We start from the raw sequence: 19,634 nt of genomic DNA, 5'->3' as shown, positions 1-19,634 counted from the left end.
ATATTGTCCGAATTGCCCTTCAATATCTAAATGACGAAAATGCCCCTTCTCTCGTCTCCCATGGGTCGGTGGGGCCCACCTATCTGGACTGTCAGCTTAGTTTGGGAAATGAACTGCATGTGTGGACCCCACAATGATGTCCTTGGGAAATCTACTCCATCCATCGGTTTCTAACTGCCATGGGAGGATATGAACACAAAAATAAGTAAGATCTAAAATTCAAGTGGGCCACACAACAGGAAACAGTGGGGATGGAAAGGCCACCGTTGAAACAATTTCGGGTCACATTTTGATATTTAAGATGCCATCCAAACCGTTCATAAGGTTATTTTCATCGAGATGATCTTAAAAAACAAATATTAGCCTGATCCAAGCATTCTATAGCCCCATGAAGGTTTCGACGGTACGCATTCAATCCCCACTGTTTCTTGTTGCCTGGCCCACTCGAATTTGGGATCTGCAACATTTTTGGAAGCGTCTTCTAACATGATGTGGCAAGACTGATGGATGGAGGTGATATGATACGGACATCATGGTGGGCTCCATAAAGATGCTATCCTATCAGATGGACTGTTCTCATCGAGTATTCAGACTTCTTTTGATCCAAACCGTCCACTCGGTATCACATTGATTGGATGGAGTTTTTTCTTTGAAGGAAGTTTTCATCAGTCCATGAAAAGTGGGGGAACATGATGGACGGTTTAGATTGATGGTTTCACCCACCATGTTGCCTAGGGTGGTGACCACAACACCACCAGCTGTGGGCTCACGTTGATGTATGTATTTGATCCACACCGTCCATCCGTTTTTCCATTTCATTTTAAGATACTAGGCCGAAATGAAGCAGATAAAAATTTAAAGTGGACCACATCACATGAAAAGGTGGTGATTGAACATCCACCGTTGAAAATTTTTTGGACGCTACAAAAGTTTTGGATCAGGCTGATATTTTTGTTTTGCCTTCGTCCAGGTCTCTTCAGGTTATCAACGGTTTGGATGGAAAATAAACATTACGGTGGGCCCCAGGAAGCTTTCAAAGTTAGTTTTCATTATTCCCACTCTTTCCTGTTTTGTGGTCCACTTGAGCTTCTTATCTACTTCATTTTTGGAACTATAGTCTAAAATGATCCGCCAAAACAGATGGACGGAGTTGATATAAAACATATGCATCAAGGTGGGCCCCACAGCGCTGGGTGGTGTTGGGGTACCACCCAATCCGCATCCACCAGATGCACTGTTCTCATCGAGTGTTGAGGCTTCTTTCCATCCAAACCGTCCATTCAGTATCTCATTGATTGGACGGAAGTTTTTCTTTGATCTGAAAAAATTTTACGTACAGGCCCATGAAAAGTGGGGGAAACATGATGGACGGTTTAGATCGATGATTTCACCTTCCCTGTTATCTAAAAGCGCCCTGCACGCTAAGATGGTCAAGGTTCCAATGGTCTACTGAAGAGGGCATTTAAGAAGTAGGATAGTCTTCGGAACGAACGGTGAGAACCACGTGGGGCTATCTCTGGTGGCCCACTTTGGAACATGGACTGGAATCCTAAACCCCAGTTTTACGCGTGCTATATGTGTGAATCCACTCCGTCCATCAGGTGAGATGATATATTTTAACCGTACATACAGAATATCAGACCGAAAGAAAACTCCTTTGGGCCATACCAATGACGAACCTCTAAGTTCACATGGTGCAGCCCATCGGAATTTTGGATCACGATGATTTTTGTATCTTCACTTCATCCTTACACCTGATTAACGGGTTTGATGAAAGATATACACCGTGCTGGCTCTCACATAAAAACTATGGTTGGCATCTCATCCCATTGTTCCCTATGGTGTGGCCCACCTGTGTTGTAGATCTGGATGAATTTTTGTCCCAGATCCGTGACTTGAGATTGAAACCTGATGGACAGATAGGATTTTACATATACAACTTGTATGTCCCACAGAGCTCGAGTGTTCTACTGGAAAACTAAATTGGTCACTGGTAGAGGTGGGCATTCCTGACCCAATCCGGCGGATCTGACCTGATCAGACCCGTTTCGAACAGAACCGACGGCCCAAATCAGGCCTAATCAAGTCTAGAAACCCAGATCCGGTCGTTCTTCGGGTCAGGTCCGGATAGAGGTCTATCCGGACAAATCCGGACCAAAAACCTGATCCGATTGGAACCGCACCGAACTGATCCGACCCAACCCGAGCGAACGTGTATTATCACATTCGGTAAGAGAGAGAAAGCTTTCATTTTCGATAAGAGAAAGAGCTTTAACAAGAGATGGAGCTTTCGTGAAAGAGAGACGGAGCTCTCCAAAGGGAGAGAGCATTCAGACAGAACGGATTGGCTACTCCCCCTGCCACCAGCTCCGTCGCTGGTGGTGAGTGCTATGTGGGCGCCACCATGATATATGTGTTTCATCCATTCCGTTCATCCATTTTTTAAGATCATTTTACGTCTTGATCCCAAATATGAGATGGATATAGATCTCAAGTCAATCACATCACAAAAAAAAAATAATAATAATAATGATTGGATATCCATCATTAAAAATCCACCTAAGGCCCACTATACTGTTTATTTGACATCCAATCTATTGATTAGGTCATGCAGGCCCAGATGAAGGGAATAAACAAAGATCAGCTTGATTCAAAACTTTTATGGCCTCCAAAAAGTTTTTAATAGTCGACGCTCATTGAACAATGTTTCCTTTAATGTGGTCCACTTGATATTGGGATATACTTGATTTTTAATTTCGTATGTTAAAATGATATGGACAAATAAATGGACGGAATGGATGAAACACATACATCATAGCGGGGCCCACAGAGCACCGAGTTGCTGTAGAGCTATAGGTACGTGTACGGTGTAGCTATAGCTATAGCTGTCAGGATTTCAGCGAGATTGTAGTGAAAGACAGGTACTGACTCTCCTCGAGCTCCAAATTGTACGAACAGTTCAAAGGAGATCAATGTTATATGGGCTCCGCAGTGATGTATTTATTATATCTATACCGTTCATAGCATTATCCAAAAAATGAATAATATCCAGGATCAATTGGACCACACCGAAAATAGCAGCAGAGATAATGATTTTCACCGTTAAACAATTCATGTGGTCCACTTGATAGTTAGATCTTTCTTATTTTTTGTCTTAAGCCTTAAGACGAGCTTGCCAAATGAATGGATGGTTTGGATATAACACATACCCTATGATCAGACCCATAGAACTTGCTAACCTCAATACAGCAAAGTGCACCTAAGTATGCACTTTCGTGCTGTGCACGTAAGCCCACGCCTCGAGCTCTGAGTTGTACGAACGGTTCAAAGGATATCAAAGTTATAAGGGCCCCACAATGATGTATTTATTATATCTACACCGTTCATATATTTTTAGAGATCATTTTAGAGCATTTGAAGAAAAAAATAATCACATCTAAAGCTTAAATGGACCACACCGACAATAGCAACAAGGATATCCGAACCTTGCCCAATCCGATCCGATCGGTTTTTCCAACCGAGTTGGACCTAGATCGAATCAGGCCATATACACTTCGAATCGGTTCGAGTCAGGTGACCGGGACTCGGTCCTGGATCGGATCGAGTTCGGGTCAGGCTGTTGTGAGTTAGGATCGGATCGGGTTGGACCCAATCCCGCCCGACTCGGTCCGATGCCCAGCTCTAGTCACTGGTTCACATATGGATGAAAGTCTATTCAACGATTAGGATTTCCTGAACAGGGTATGAGAGATGTGGAGCCCACCACTCTATCTAAACAGCCAGTGATGGGATATGGTGGCCTCCTATCTTATCACCATCCTTGCACTTTTTTCAATTGAGATGTGGACTTGACACTGGAACCCGCCCAGTGTTAGAAGTGGCCCACTTTTGAGATGTTCATTTTTCAAAGCCATGGATGGGACGGTTAAGATGGCAGGATAAAACTGGTGGCCTAACAAATAAATGTATCAAATTGTTGATTGGCCTTATTTTTATGTAAATGATCATAGCTGTAAACACCCAACCCGAGCTAGTATCTTGAGAAAGCTAAGATAACACGGGAACCATGATCCTAGACCTAACCCTAATCCCAATCCTAGCCCAAACCCTAGCTGCAAACCCTAGTCCAGAATCTCCAAAACTCCTCAGTCGCAACCCGAAACTGTGATCCAAGCCGTTCAGTATACACACAGCCTCGCCTATACCCTATACCCTGACTAGAACCCTCTATCCATACCCAAATCCACCACTTTGAGTCTTAGAAACCCAAAACGGAGACCACCAGACAAACCAGCATGCCACACGAAGCCCACACGTGCGAATCCGGCCCGAACAAGTCCCGGGCGGTAGTCTAACTACCTCCTGCGACACTCTGATTGCTGTTACTCGCGGCCCGCGTGTGGACAGTTGTCCCAGATTCCAAAAATCAACTTTCCTTCAAAATTACCCCCTACCTTCACTATTCACTAATTTACCAGCCCCACAAGCTAATGAGAGTGTGTCATGTGGCATCTCTCTCCTCTCCACCAACTACCACTTGCCACCTCAGCTTTTAACCCTCTCAAACTCAGCAATTATAACAATGTCATTGGAGAAGGCTATAAATAGCCTTCTCCTCTTCACATTTCCATCATCAACTCTTTACTTCCAAGCCTAAGTGAGAAGGAGAGTGAGAGGGAGAGAGAGAGGAAGAGAGTGAGGGTGACGAGATACTCCCAAGCCTTCAAGTCCAAATTTTTCAGCTATCTTCTTAGCCCACTCCTTGCCTTCTTAACCATCCTAACCTCCCAACCTAGCCCAATTGATCGTGGTTCAACCTAGATCCTAGCTTACTCAAAGATCAAGCCAAAGATCCATTTACATACAAGCACTCATCATGACATCTACTCCCTTCTCAACCCCCCTACTTCTCTAGGTCTCTAGTGAACGTATGCTCTCTGGCTTGCCGTACATCGGATCCTATCACATCAGAAATTCCTAGTGATCTAGTCCATTTTTTATCTTTGCATAAGCATCATCACACCCGCCTTCTAGACATGCAGTTGGACGTATGTTCTGTGGCTTGCCGGAATCTCGGATCTTGTCGCATCAGAAATCCACATGTGTGCCTAGTCCTATCCCGACCACATCATCCATCCCTTGAGATTGTTTTACCACACAAAGTAGAGACTGTACGTTTGTACAGGCAGAAAGGGTGCCTAACATCTTCCCTCTTTGTAACCGAGGTCTCTTACCCAGAATCCCGGATAGCAGACTAGGAGTCAATTTAAGGTAGGGAAGTTTCCGAATTTCCCTCACCTTATGTATTTCGTGGTTCTAGCCGACCACGAAATTTTGAGATTTTTCGGAGAGTGGCGACTCCAACATCCATAATCAGCCTATCACCCCTTTAATCACCTTACAAATATAAATCAGCTTGGGCATCGATTTTCAGTGTCTACAATAGCCATCCAAACTATATGTGATTTATTTAACGGTTATAATTGGTTCTTTTATTGTGAATAATGAATTAAAGGCCATCAAATGATCTTGGGACCTGATAGCTGGTTTTTGATCAATCGCTCGGACGGTCTAGGTGCCCCGTGCGGTGGGAGAACCAGGCCTTGCTACTCTACAGTTTTATCATACCATCTTAACCGTCCTATCCGTGGCTTTGAAAAACGAACATTTATAGAAAGTGGGCCATCTCAAAAATGTATTAAAATGATGTTGGGGGACCGCAGAAGCATACAGAGATGAATCAAGGATAGTAATTCAAGAGCACTAATCAAGTACAAAAGAGAACACATCAATTTAACGTAAAACAATCCTTTCGGGAAAAACCACAACACAAAGCGACATATAATCACTATGAAAGCAGAAATTATAAAGAGGAAGAGCTTACTCAATTCGAACAATTTCAAATCTCACCCTTTGCTACACCATTTGAAACCCTGGGATGATTTAGAAACAATTATAATATCCCTCAATCTCGTTTACACGCATATACATAGCTTTGGAAAGAATCCCATATAAAATCAGAAACAAATCCCGTAATTTCGTAGTTTTGCGTAAAATTTGCACAGAATCATCTCGATAACATTGAAATTATGTCAATGACATCTAAATTATGTCGATGGCATCGAAATAATTTTGTAAATACCATCGAAGCCCTGTCGATGGCATTGAAAAAGTGTCCAGTTAGTCCAACAACCAACTAAAGAAAATTCAGAAAATATCGATGGGTTTGAGAACTGTTCGATGCCATCGAATGTGATATTGAATAGACTGTCGATGACATCGATATACCCTGTATCTGACTCGATTTAAAACATCAAATATAACAATCTCCATCATGTCTTCAATATTCAAATATGTAGCTTCTTGTCATTTTCTCTTATTTGTCTTACACCACAGCTACATTACTGCTTCTCTTGCATACTTCGTCTTCCTTTTACCCCATCGCCAAGCCCAAAGAAGTTGCACAAAACTTGAACTTCTCTATAGGAACAACCTTGGTGAGCATGTCCGCTGGATTCACGCTGGTGTGAATCTTCTCTAGAATTATGCCTCCTTCTTCAAGCACCTGTTGGATAAAATGGTGACGAACATCAACGTGTTTAGTATGTGAGTGATAAACATAATTTTTAGGCAAACTGATAGCGCTCTCATTATCACAATTAACCGGCACGACCTCCTGCTGAAGTCTCAATTGATTTACCATGCCTCTTAACCAAACATCTTCTTTAGATGTTTCCATCATTGTCATATACTCCGCTTCGGTAGTGAAAAGAGTCATTATAGACCGAAGCTTCGACATCCAACTGATTGCTCTACTCACTAGCACAAATGAGTAACCTGAAGTCGACTTTCTGGAATCCACACTACCCGCGTAGTCTGAATCCACATACCCTACCAACTTTTCCCCCGTCTTTTCAAGAGTTAAAATGAAATCCTTTATACCTCGAATGTATCGAAGTAGCTATTTCACGACTTCCCAATGTTATTTGTCGGGGTTTGACATATATCTGCTTACAACACCGACTGACTGTGAAATATCCGGTCTCGTACAGACCATGGTATACATTAAATTGTCAACCGCATTCAAATAAGGCACATAAGACATATCTTACTTTTCCTCATCTATTTTTGGGACATTGTTCAGAGGAAAGGTTGAAGTGAGTCGTGTGGGGAATGCTTACCGACTTTGCCTGGTCTATACTATACTCAATTAACACCTTATTAAGGTATTCTGCCTGAGATAACCAAAGTCTGCTCCTTTTCATGTCTCTATGAATATTTATGTCGAGAACTCTCTTTGCAACTCTCAAATCTTTCATCTCGAATGTCCCTGATAATTGAGTCTTCAATACGTCGATTTCTGACATATCATGACTGGCGATTAACATATCATTAACATACAATACTAGGATGATGAATTTACCATCACTTAGTGCCTTGTAATAGACACCGTGATTGTATTCACTCATAGTAAATTTCTAACTGAATATGAAAAAAATTAAAATTTTATACCACTGCATAAGCGACTATTTCAGGCCGTATAATGACCTCATTAACTTGCAAACATTATTCTCTACCCCTTTAACTTCGTAACCATCTGGTTGCTTCATGTAAATCTACTCTTCCAACTCCCTGTGCAAGAATGCAGTCTTAACATTCATCTATTCTAGCTCGAGATCATATTAGGCAATCAGCGCTAACATGAATCTAATAGACACTTGCTTAACCACCGGCGCGAATATCTATGTGAAGTCAATTCCTTTTCTTTGAGTATAACCCTTCGCTACCAGCCTTGCTTTGTATCTATATTGTTTCCTTTTGAATAACTACTTACAACCGATCGCTTTTTCAGCCCGTTGGAAGCTTCGTCAGCTCCTGTGTGTTATTTTTGTGCAACGAGTCCATCTCATCATCCATAATCGCATTTAACTTTTCTTCATTAGCTCATCAAGAGCATCCTGAATAGTAGACAGGGTCCCCTCTCATTTGTAATGAAGGCATATGCGATATTAGAGTCATTCATGTATCTTGCCAATAATCTGCGATCTTGTGGTGGGTTTCTTCTCGTAGGTGGTTGCTCGACCTACTCCTATACTTTTGTATGAGCATTTATCTCAACCTTCATGTCCTGATCACTCTTGTGGCCCAAACGAGCATGCCACATATGAGCAGAAGTGGAATCCGCTACAGCCGCTACAGTCACAACAGCTCCATCCATTGAAGTGGTCCTGATCAACCTGTAAAGGTTTTCGAGCCTCTGCGCTTTCATGATTACAAGTGCCCCCTTAGATAGTTTAAGGACACCATCAAATCCGGTGAACTTACACCTTATCGTCTCGAGTGCACCAAGAGAAACAAACATCAGGAACGTGCCTGACATTAGTCAAAGTATGCTCCATTCTATCAAACATCTTGATGCACACCATACTAATAGCCACAACATTACAAGCATTGCCACTGCTCATAAAGACTTCTCTACCATTGTACTCTTTGTAACTGACAAACCAACTTCGATGAAGAGTCATGTGATATGACGCTCCTATATCAAGGATCCACTCGTCTTTACAATCATCGTATAAGTGTTCGATCATAAACACTGACAACACATCACCGGTGTTTGTCTCTTCATCGGATGTGACAGTATTGGCCTCCTTGGGAGAAGCAGCTGAGTTTTCTTTTTTCGCTTTATGATTTATATAATCATTCTTCATGTGTCCAATTATCTTATAGTTCCAACACTTTAATTTTCATTTACCTTTGCCCTTTGACATGGATCTAGATCTTGAAGATTCTGTACCCCGTTCAGTATTCTTGTCTCTCGTAAGCAATGCATCAGAAGATGTACTTATGCCACCGTTTATCTTTCTCATGGCCTTCCCTTGAAGGGATAAGATAACGGTGTCCACACCCAGGGACTTATTACCGGTGCACAATGAGTCCCTGAATGATTCATACGATACAGGAAGAGAATTGAACAACATACATACCTGATCTTCATCTTTAATCACTTCCTTTTTGTCTAACAACTTGAAAATCAACTTATTAAAGTTACTGATGTGGGCCTCCACATTTCCACCCTCTGTTATCTTGAAGTTGAACAATTGCAGCTTCAAGTGTAGGCGATTCTCAGTGGACATTTTAGCATAAAAGTCCTATAACTTTGCCCACAAACTAGTTGTTGTTTTCTCTCTCAAGACATTGTAGAGAACTTTATCCGTGAGACATGATCAGATGGAAGATAAGGCATTCTTATCAAAAGTATTCCAGTCTTCGTCACTCATAGATGGTCGTCGCTCCTCAAGAGCCTTATCTTCACCTTGCTTAGTTAATAGACTAAACATCTTAATCTTTTGTAACTCAAAATTATTTTTCTCTAAGTACTTTTCAATATCATACTTAGTGTTTCCCATTAATACTAATTTTTCATATTCAAGCCTGCGCCCCAACGATAGCTCTGATACCACTTGTTGGGCGGACTGCGGAAGCACACAAAGATAAATCAAGGATAACAATCCAAAAGCACCGAGCAAACATAAAGAGAACACAGCGATTTAGCGTGGAAAAACTCTTTCGGGAAAAAACTACGGCATAAAACGACAAGTGATTACTATGAAAGCAGAAATTACAAAGAAAAAGAGCTTACTAGATCCGAACAACCTCGAATATCACCCCTTGTTGCACCCTTTGAAACCATAGGACGATTTAGAAATACTTAGAATACCTCTCAATTCCGTTTACATCCATATATAAAGCCTTGGAAAGAATCCCAAATGAAATTAGAAACAAATCCCGCAAACTAATCCTGTAGATGTCATCAAAGCCCTGTTGATGGCATCGAACTAATTATGTCGAAGACATCGAAAAAGTGCTAAGTTAGTCCAGCAACCAACTGAAGAAAATTAAGAAAATATCGATGGGATCGATAACAGTTCGATGCCATCGAAGGTGACATTGAACAAATCGTCGACGACATGGACAAACTCTGTATCTGACTCGATTTAAGATATCAAATACAACAAATGACAGTAAAATCATTTATCTTTATTAAGTTCATGTGACATGACATCCGACCCTTTTCAATAGTTTAGTCCCACCAAGAGGATCACTTCACATAGAACTCAGCTTTATGTACTCATCAGCTAGATCACACCATAGAAAAAACTCAACCATCAGTAAATAGTATAATACAATTTTTATATACTCGGCGAGCAATGTGTTTGATTTTCACACAAATAACAATTGGACAGGCCTGACTTATTGGATGTTGCATGCATGTTAAAAGTTTGAAGTTATTTGGCCCGTTTGGATGCCACCAAATAAGTTACTTCTTCTACTTACAGGCTCACTCTTTATTAATTAATTTCATACTCAATTTTAAATGAAGATTTAGATTTGGACCGTTCATCTTCAACTCTGTGTAGGTCCCATATCATGTAAATCGTTAGATTTTAAAGGCTTATTCTTTTGCACAAACCTTCGTAAACTAAGATAAATCACTTGTGGCATAAGTAGCTTATCTTAAGCAACTTAAGATCCAAATGCTCCCACGGTGAGACACAGGACATAACTTAAGGTCTAACTAATTGCAATTGAGACCATTCTATATAAAATTAAAGCTCGTTTGGGTGAAAGTTGAGAAGTGTAATTAATTTGTTTTTGCTTCTCTCTTCAATGAGAAACAAAGAGTTTGTCTTTTATAAAATGTTTTAAATGATAATTTTAGGAGAAAAACATGTTTATTTTATTAAATGGCAATTAAAATAGTTACAAATGTAAAGAAAGTACTTTTTAAAAAAATTTTGTTAACAAAATAGATAAGTACCAATGCCAATTTACCTAATTCTTTTCATGCCATGCTTTTTTTCCTTTTGTTGTATTCACCTAGTTACCTTTTATTTAGAAGAGATTTCTATAAAAAAAAAAAAAGAATTTTCAAATAACTTATATTTGAGCTGATGACCACAGGTGAAGTCAAAAAATCCGGTGCCTAATAACATGTAAGGAGGAAATTTAGGGTGCATTTGGTTGAACCAAATATTAAGGAATTTCATGAAATTTCACAATTAATCAATCTCGTTTGGTGAAAATTTTCATTATATCATATGACATTTGGTGCAATTAATTAATTTAGTTTGGTGAAAATTTTCATGATATCTTATGACATTTGGTGCAACCAAACACATCATAGAAGTCCACCTCGATGTATGAGTTATATATCAATGTCAATCATCTATTTTTCTAGCTGATTGTAGACCATGGTCTCAAAATTGAAATAGGTACAAATTTTAGATAGATCACACTATAAGAAACAGTGGTTATTGACCATTAAAAACCTTTTAAGGGCTGCGGAAGCTATGGATCAAGCTTATATTTGTTTTTCCTTTCATCCAAGTCTGTGTGATGTCATCAACAGGTTGGATGGTGAATAAACATTATAGTGGTCTTTAGGAAGTTTTTAATGACGTTTGTTTAATGACCATGACTGCTGTTTGCCATGGCGTGGTCCACCTGAAATTTTGTACCTGCTTCATTTTTAAGACCATATTCTAAAATAAGCTAAAAAAGTAGATAGGCCGCATGGATATTAAATGAATACATTGAGGTGGGCCCTACGGTCTGGGTCTCATCAAGTCACTTTTCCATGTGATTACGAATTCGGTCAGGCGTGATAGCAACGCCTCACTAACCTCATATTCTCTCTTTTTTAAATTATGAGTAATTAGGTGAATTATTATAAAGCAATTAACTCTCAAATTATGAATAATTCACTAATTATTCAATGCTTTCGAAAGCTACAGCTTCTATCTGGCTGGCAGAGCTTTGCTCACCGACGTGACAGAGTGGTAAATTGACACCAAATCCAATCCGTTCATCGGACGGGTAGCACTATTCAGATGATCTCAACCATGAATTAGATCGGTTCACTCATCAGGTGGGCCGTAATTTAGAAAACAAAATGAACGGCCAGAAAAAATCGATGTTTTTCTTATCCATCCAACCGTTTTCCTAGTTTCTGGCCCACCGACTGAACGGACCCTTTTTGTTTTAAAAAAAGGTAATTTGAGTGAGAGCATCTAAACGGTCAGACTCACCTGATGGACGGCTTGGATATTGCACCTGTTCACCTTGCTGGCACCCGTGAATCCATTGCGTTCCTTTTTCCGATGGCATAAAATACCTTAATACTCCGGAAAAAGGTGATGTATGATACTGTCACTCTGATTTTGGGACTACTTAGAAAAAAGTATATTCCACAATTTATTCGGTTTAAATTGAGATAATCGGTGCCACGTGTATAATTTTGGAGTGCCTGTGTCTCAAGTGTCACAGTTTACAGAGTATCAAATGACTCCACCGTAGAACACGACAAAGGTATTTCTTGGATGTTTAAGGGCAAAAATAGAATTTTACTTCGAATGCGATGACGGTGCAGCGAAGACAACGAAACCGTCACGAGTCATCCTTTCAGTCGATGCATGCATGGAAGCTGTTAAAATACCCTTCTTTTTTCTAGTAATTGCCAGAACAGCATCGTAAAGACGGTTTTATCCCTGCGGATACGAGACGCGGATTGTATCGACACTGCAAGTAGCGACTCGCTACTGGCCGGTGCTCTGTGGCCCCAAAATGATGTATATATTTCATCCGCGCCGTTCATAAAAAATTTCACCTTATTTTTAGGCATAAGACAAAAAATAAGGTATATCCAAATCTCACGTAGACCACAGTACGGGAAACAGTAGCGATTAAACGTCCTCCTTTAATACTTTATCGGTGCCACAAAAGTTTTGGATATATATATATACACACACGCGCGGTGACGTGATCAACAGATTGGATGGTAAATAAAAATTACAATGGTCCGCGTGATATTTGGATCAGCCTTATTTTTTTATTCGGACTTAAAATAATGAAATAAAATAGAAGGGCAGCATGGATAAAACAAATACTTCACGGTGGGGCCCACATAGCACAGTCCAGCAGCCACGTCGTTAATGGCAGCGTCACTATCCAATCCGGGGAGCGGATTAGGTGTTACCGACATCCCCCGGATAACAACGTGCAAGGGACGCGGATTTCCTGCGAAAGCTTTTAGCATCGGTAAGCTGTTGGGTGGTGCCAACTGCAATGTATATGAGAAACTCATTCTGTATGATCATTTTGCAAGATCATTTTAGAATTTGAAAAAAATAAAATGAGGTGGATAAAAAATCTAAGTAGGTCACATAAGATGGAAATTTGGAAAACAAAAATTTCCCACAGCCCAGTTATAAGGTCATTCTCATTTGGATGAAGTGAAAACACCAAAAAAAGGCTATACCTTGATGTTTATAAACTATCCAAATAGCTTATAATGTCCTTTTGAATAGCATGAAGCCGAACACAAAAAATTATCCTGATACAAAATGAAGTTGGACACAAAAAATTAATCTACTTCAAAACTTTCATGGCCATAAGAATGCTTCTGCTATTTCCTTTTGTGCAGCATTTACTGTTGAATGCACCTAAGTTTTGGTGTCACATATTAAAAAATGAGCTCACAAAACAGATAGGCAGGATAAATTTCTAACAAACATCTTAGTAGGCCCACCTAGCATCCTTGCACAATAACTTCCTACAAAAGGCTTGTCTAGATTTAAGGTGAGACCCTTCCTCACCTAGGATGGTGGGCCCTCACTGTGGGAATAGGTGGGTCCACCTTCATGCATGTATTATGTAACCACACTGTCCATTTTTTTATTTTTTTTTTGGTACCTTATTTAATTATCAAGTGGGTGACACCATAAGAAATAGTAGTCATTAATCATTAATGAGTCCTAAAAGTTTTGGATATAGTTAATCTTTCCATTCTTTGAAATAGTAATCATTAATCATTAATGAGTCATAAAAGTTTTGAAAAAAAGTTGATTTTTCCATTCTTTTAATGTTACGACAAATAAATACTACGTAAACGTTAAGACGCGCCTTGAGAAGTTTTAAATAGTAAAACCACCAGTCACCTCCGTTTCTTATGGTATGGTTCACCTGATAATTGGATCTACTTCATGTATGGGATAATTTCATAAAATGATGTAATAAAATAAAAGAACAACATGGATACATGATACATGCATCAAGGTGGCCCCATGGTAAGGGCCGGGTGCGGCACGGGTCTCACCTAATTCACTCTCCAACTTGATGGATGTAACCTTTACCATGGGCCCATCTTTATGATGTGGACCAAATCATAAGAAACAATGGTGATTGAATGTCCACCATTAAAAACTTTACAAGGCCCACTTTAAGCATATTAGTAATGTTTATTTGCCATCCAACCCTTTTGTAGGGTCAACTAGACCGGGATAAAGGTAAAATAGAAAAATCAGGTTGACCCAAAGCTTTTGTGACCTTTAAAAAGTTTTTAATGATCATTCACCACTTTCTTCGGTGGTGTGGTCCATCAGAGATTTGGATCTGTTTACCTTTTGTTATAACTTCATAAATTGGACCAAAAAAACGGATGGACGGTGTGGATATACAATACATTCATCAAGGTGGGCTCCACATGGTAAGGGTAGCATCCACTAATGTGTTACCCAGGTACACCTAATCCGCTCCCTAAAATCCGCGTCCGCAGTGACGTGGAGCACCTGGTCTATGGCCAAACCTGGAATTATCTGATCCTCGGACAGAATTTTATTTAAAATGTCCTAGGGCCCTTCCTCTATACAACCGAGGCCATGATCTGTTAATCCAGACCATCGATATGACGGCTCCTCAACCATATGTATTTCTCAAATGATGGGCACCAATCAAATCATGTGAAGTCATTTGATATACTCTCGACGATCGCAGGGATTCAAAAATCGGACACGTGTCTTGCAATAACAAAATCAAGCCGTCCAAGTTGCGTGTCCGGCTGTAGAAAGATAATTACACCAAAATCAGACTAGTCAAACGTTCCTATCCTCTGGTATGACTGGTTCCATGATTACCCGAAAGAGCTGATTTGAACGTAGGATTAGATGGTATACATAAATTTTGGGCTTGTTTGGAATGTAAGATTAAATGGCATTGAATTCTATTTGGTTCAATATAAAATTTATCTGATGTCTGGAATCTTATATACTCTATGGCTTCTTGAAAGTTGAATGCCAACCTCGTTGCTTTATTTTCTTTATTGACCGTCCATTCCTTGGGCCAACTTTGGAAGGGTTAAAGTGTTTTTTTTTTTTTCCACTTTGGAGATTTTAGTTCATGGGTCATCTTTGGTGGGTCCCATCATATTAATGGTTTGGACGACTAAACCATGGGTCCCACCTGCATAAACTGAGAAGTGGATTGCCTGCCACCCATCATTGGTGGATCCCATCATATTAATGGTGGGCCTACTATTGAAAATTTTGTGGGGTCACTTGTATTTTCGGTTCATCCCAGTGGGAATTACCTAATGAACGGTTTGGATGGCATATAAAAATCACAGTGGGCTGAAGGTTTCAATGGCAGGCATTTCCCTCCTCACCTTTTCCTGTTGTGTGGTCCATTGAGTTTTGAATATAATTCATCTTTGGGATCATTCCATATCATGTGCTGTAAAAACGGATGGACGGTGTGGATTTCTCAAAAACATCACAGTGGGCCCCAGCTAAACGACCACAGCGGTCGCAGCCCATCCGCGTCCCACAAGCTGAAAGTTACATATAATTCCTCAATTGCTAATATAATATGCTTTGATAAAGGGTGTTATTTGATACACCTGCTGCGAATGATACTTGATATACAGGCGCTCAAAAATAGTACATGCGGCTAAATTAACTCAATTGAACCGACTAAATCATGGAACCCACTGTATCTAAGTCACAGTCCAAATATAAGATTGTTTAAAGAAGTCTAACTTATGATATGGGGACACCTATTTGTTGAAAATGGACCGTTGTATATTTTTCAGTTCTAACCGTCTATTAAGAGTACACCAAACCCCTCTCCAAATATTAAGATAAGCCCAATTTCTAGTTCATGATGCAGTTTAGTTTAGATAACTTGTGCTCCAAGTATGCAATTTCTGAGTAACTTTTAAGTGCCCGCGTATCATCCATCACACCCTGCCAGAGTATCAAAGCTCCTCACTTCTATAAACAGCAGCCCTTGAAGGAAAGTGGAGTGATGCTTTCGTGGTTTTGCTTCTTTGTTCCAGCTTTTATTAAAAAGGGGTTTTATATACTCCGCTGCGTATGACGCTCGATACACAGGCTCTCAGAAATTGTGCATCTGGCATCTATTAAGTCAAATAAAACGGACTAGATTGTGCAGTCTACTGTCCCCTATCCACAATTCAAATATCGTATTTATTGAAAAATCCTAACCGCTGATTCGTGGACACTTGTTAGTGGAAACAGGACCGTTGGATATGTATCATCTATCATTTTCTACCAGAGTAACAATGTTTTTCCATTTATGTAATAATACCTATCTATCTCTTGCATGGCATGACCTCTTTTTCATCAATAGCATATACTCATTCCAGGGAGAGAGAGAGACCTCTTTCTCATCAATAGCATATACTCATTCCGAAAGAGAGAGAGGGAGCTTTTGTGTATGCCATAAAAGGCACCTTTCCTTCCTTAGTCTCAAAGGAAGGTTGTGACAACTTTCCACGTGTGCAGGGCCCTCAATGAGCTGGGCCGTCCCAAATGTCTGTTCGGCCCAGCTCATCATGTGGGTCCTATGAATTGGGTCTCGCATGATAAAGGCCAAAAAGGCAAATGGGTGGGTTTGGGCTCAGTTACGATGATTTATATACGGATGATGGGTCCCAGCCCATGTTCTGAATGTGACAGCACAGGGCTTTAGTGGGTTGTATTTAGATGTGGGCATCGAGTCGAGTCGGACTGAGTTAGGGCTGGTCCAACTCAATTTGATTTTAAAATAGGCCTCACTCGAACTCGACCCGACTCGGTACCGAGTCCAGCATGCCTGACCCGATCCGAGTCTGGGTCTAGCCTAGACTAGTATGGACCGAGTCCGACCCGGTCACAAGTACCTAGTCAGGTCGGGTGCAGCGGGTATCTACGAGTTGAAATCATAACTCAAAACCTATATACATTTGCCAAATAACAGCCTATCAATCAGCTACACGGCATCTTAGATCCGAAACATCATATCTAAGTTTATATATATATATATATATATATATATATATATATATATATATATATATATATATGCGAGTTGAGTTTTGGATCGAGTCGAGTCAGTACCGAGTCGGATTTAGGGTCAAGTCGAGTTACTGGATGACTTGAACTCAACTCAATTTGAGTTTGGATTGGACGAAGTCAACTTGATTCGTATTGACTCACCCACTCGGTTCGGATCAAGTTGGATCTAACTAAGTCGGACGAGTTGAGTTTGCCGAGTCAAGTCATCCCATGCCCAACTCTAGGTGTATTTGGGTTTAACTCACACATGTTGGCCCAAGGGATAGGAGCTGTTTGGATGTGAGCCCATATGCCAACAATGGTATTATGATGTCCGCATGTTCACATATTAGGGAAGTGGGGCCCGTTTGGCACACACCCCAAAAACGAGATGTAGGCCCAAAATGAAAATTGGGCCACAACCTAATCCAATTCTCATTTTGGGTCCAGAATGGACATTCCAGTTTGCATTTCGGTGATGATCCAAACAGGCCCTGGATTTACTTGGAAGTGGTTCCTAAGCACAGCATTTTTGTGCTTCTAGATTGTGTATTGTACATGTGGCACACGTATATGACGATCCAAACCATGCATCCTGTGTTCTCCACTGTTGATTAGTCACTGACCAAAAATTGCTTTTATTGGACTAATCCTAACCGTCCATTACTGATTTTCATCTCTTATTGTTCATATATATGCCACAAATTAAAGTACTGGCATCATCGAAACATTGCAATTTTAGTACCATGACCCTACCAAATGAACGGGTCAGATCTCATCTACATATACAGAAATGACGTGGCAGGACGAATAACTCACAAACAACCACTGACTGCCTAGAACATTTTCTGTACACCGGGGTGCATTTCGTCATTTCACCCATGTGGTGAACTTTAAGCACTTTCACCTATATGGTGTACTGTAGAATATCCCCTATAAAAAAGAAAAGAAAAAGAATAATTAAAAAAACCCTCTTTATTTTAGATAAAGGAGAGGGATGTGATGTGTGGCCCACCTCCAATTGAGTGATAAAAACTAGTATTTTTTAATATTTATGTTGTCTGCCAAACAGAATAATGGAAGTTTGGACTTATCTCCTTTAGAGATCTCAAAGTCTCTAGGTCTTCTCAAAGAATCTTTTGTGACTCATCAAATCATGGACAGATGCTAACTTGCACATGGGTGGAAGACAGATTGGCTGTACGTCACTAGATTTAGTCGGATCTAGATGCATGTATTCGGGTCCAGATCGGTCCACAACAATCGGATTAGAATTGAAGTAGGGGGTTGGGTGCTGGGGCTGGAATTTGGGTGGGGCCCTAATTAAGGTTGGGTCGGTCGGGTGTGGTGTTGTTAGGGTCCTTGGGTAAGGTTATGGCTGATCCGTACCCTATTTGAAATGGGTTGGGTTTAGATTGAGCAAATTCATGTGGTTGTATTTTTGTTGGGTCTGTTCTTTTAATTTTTTTAAAAAGCTGGTTAATACACCTACTGCCAGTTCAAACTTCACTGTTAGCCACCCCCACTAGGGAGTCGATACCAAGACATCGGTGTTGAAACGAGGTATCTTCCACTCAGTCTACCACTTGAGCTATGGATCTGGGTCCTACAAAGGAATTTAGGTGGGGGCACCTTGGGTTGGAATTTGGGTTAGGTCCGTGTCAAAATCAAGGGGTTAGATATTCTTGAGATTGAGCCGGGTCACCCTCAAACTTATCCCCCTTGAGTTGCACCCCTAGTACTTGCTAGCTATTTGGGCTATTCCTTAGGCACCAAGGTGATTCTTTATTTTAGAGAAAGTTGGACGCTCTAGCCTAGTGTGGTGCATATACTTAGAAATTACTTTGAATTTGCAAATATAATATTGTAATTCAATCAGATATAAGATTACATGTGTTAACAAATGGTTTGTATTCAATCAAACGTGTGCGATTAAGATGGTATTCAAAATGTCATAATCATATTTGATTCGAATTGATTACATGTGTTAACAAATGGTTTGTATTCGATCAAACGTGTGCGATTAAGATGGTATTCAGATTGTCATAATCATATTTGATTCGAATGGATTGAATGCCTACAATCCCATACACTAAATCAACCGTATGATCATATATATGAAAATTGACTTGACTATTCAGTCACCAATGTATAGCGATTAAGCAGTTTGAATGGGAGGAGGGTTAGTTATTTTGAATGAGATTTTTTTAAACCTTAAATTAAGGACTTTTTTATTTTTTCAACAGTAATTGCGGTTCTCAGGGTTCTCGATAATATAATAATTGACAATTAAAATTAAAAATTAAAGTTGGATCACTAATTTTATTTATTTAGAATTAAGATTAGTACAATTAGCAATAGTAAAATAAAATAAGCATATAAGAAAAAGAAAATTACATACGACTGCCTATGTAGAAAGTGAAACCATGGTGTACAGTCTGTAGGATATAACTAACGTGA

Source organism: Magnolia sinica, chromosome 15 (genome assembly GCF_029962835.1).
Source record: "Magnolia sinica isolate HGM2019 chromosome 15, MsV1, whole genome shotgun sequence".
In the NCBI taxonomy this organism is placed as follows: Eukaryota; Viridiplantae; Streptophyta; class Magnoliopsida; order Magnoliales; family Magnoliaceae; genus Magnolia; species Magnolia sinica.
Note: the sequence above shows the minus strand (reverse complement) of the source record.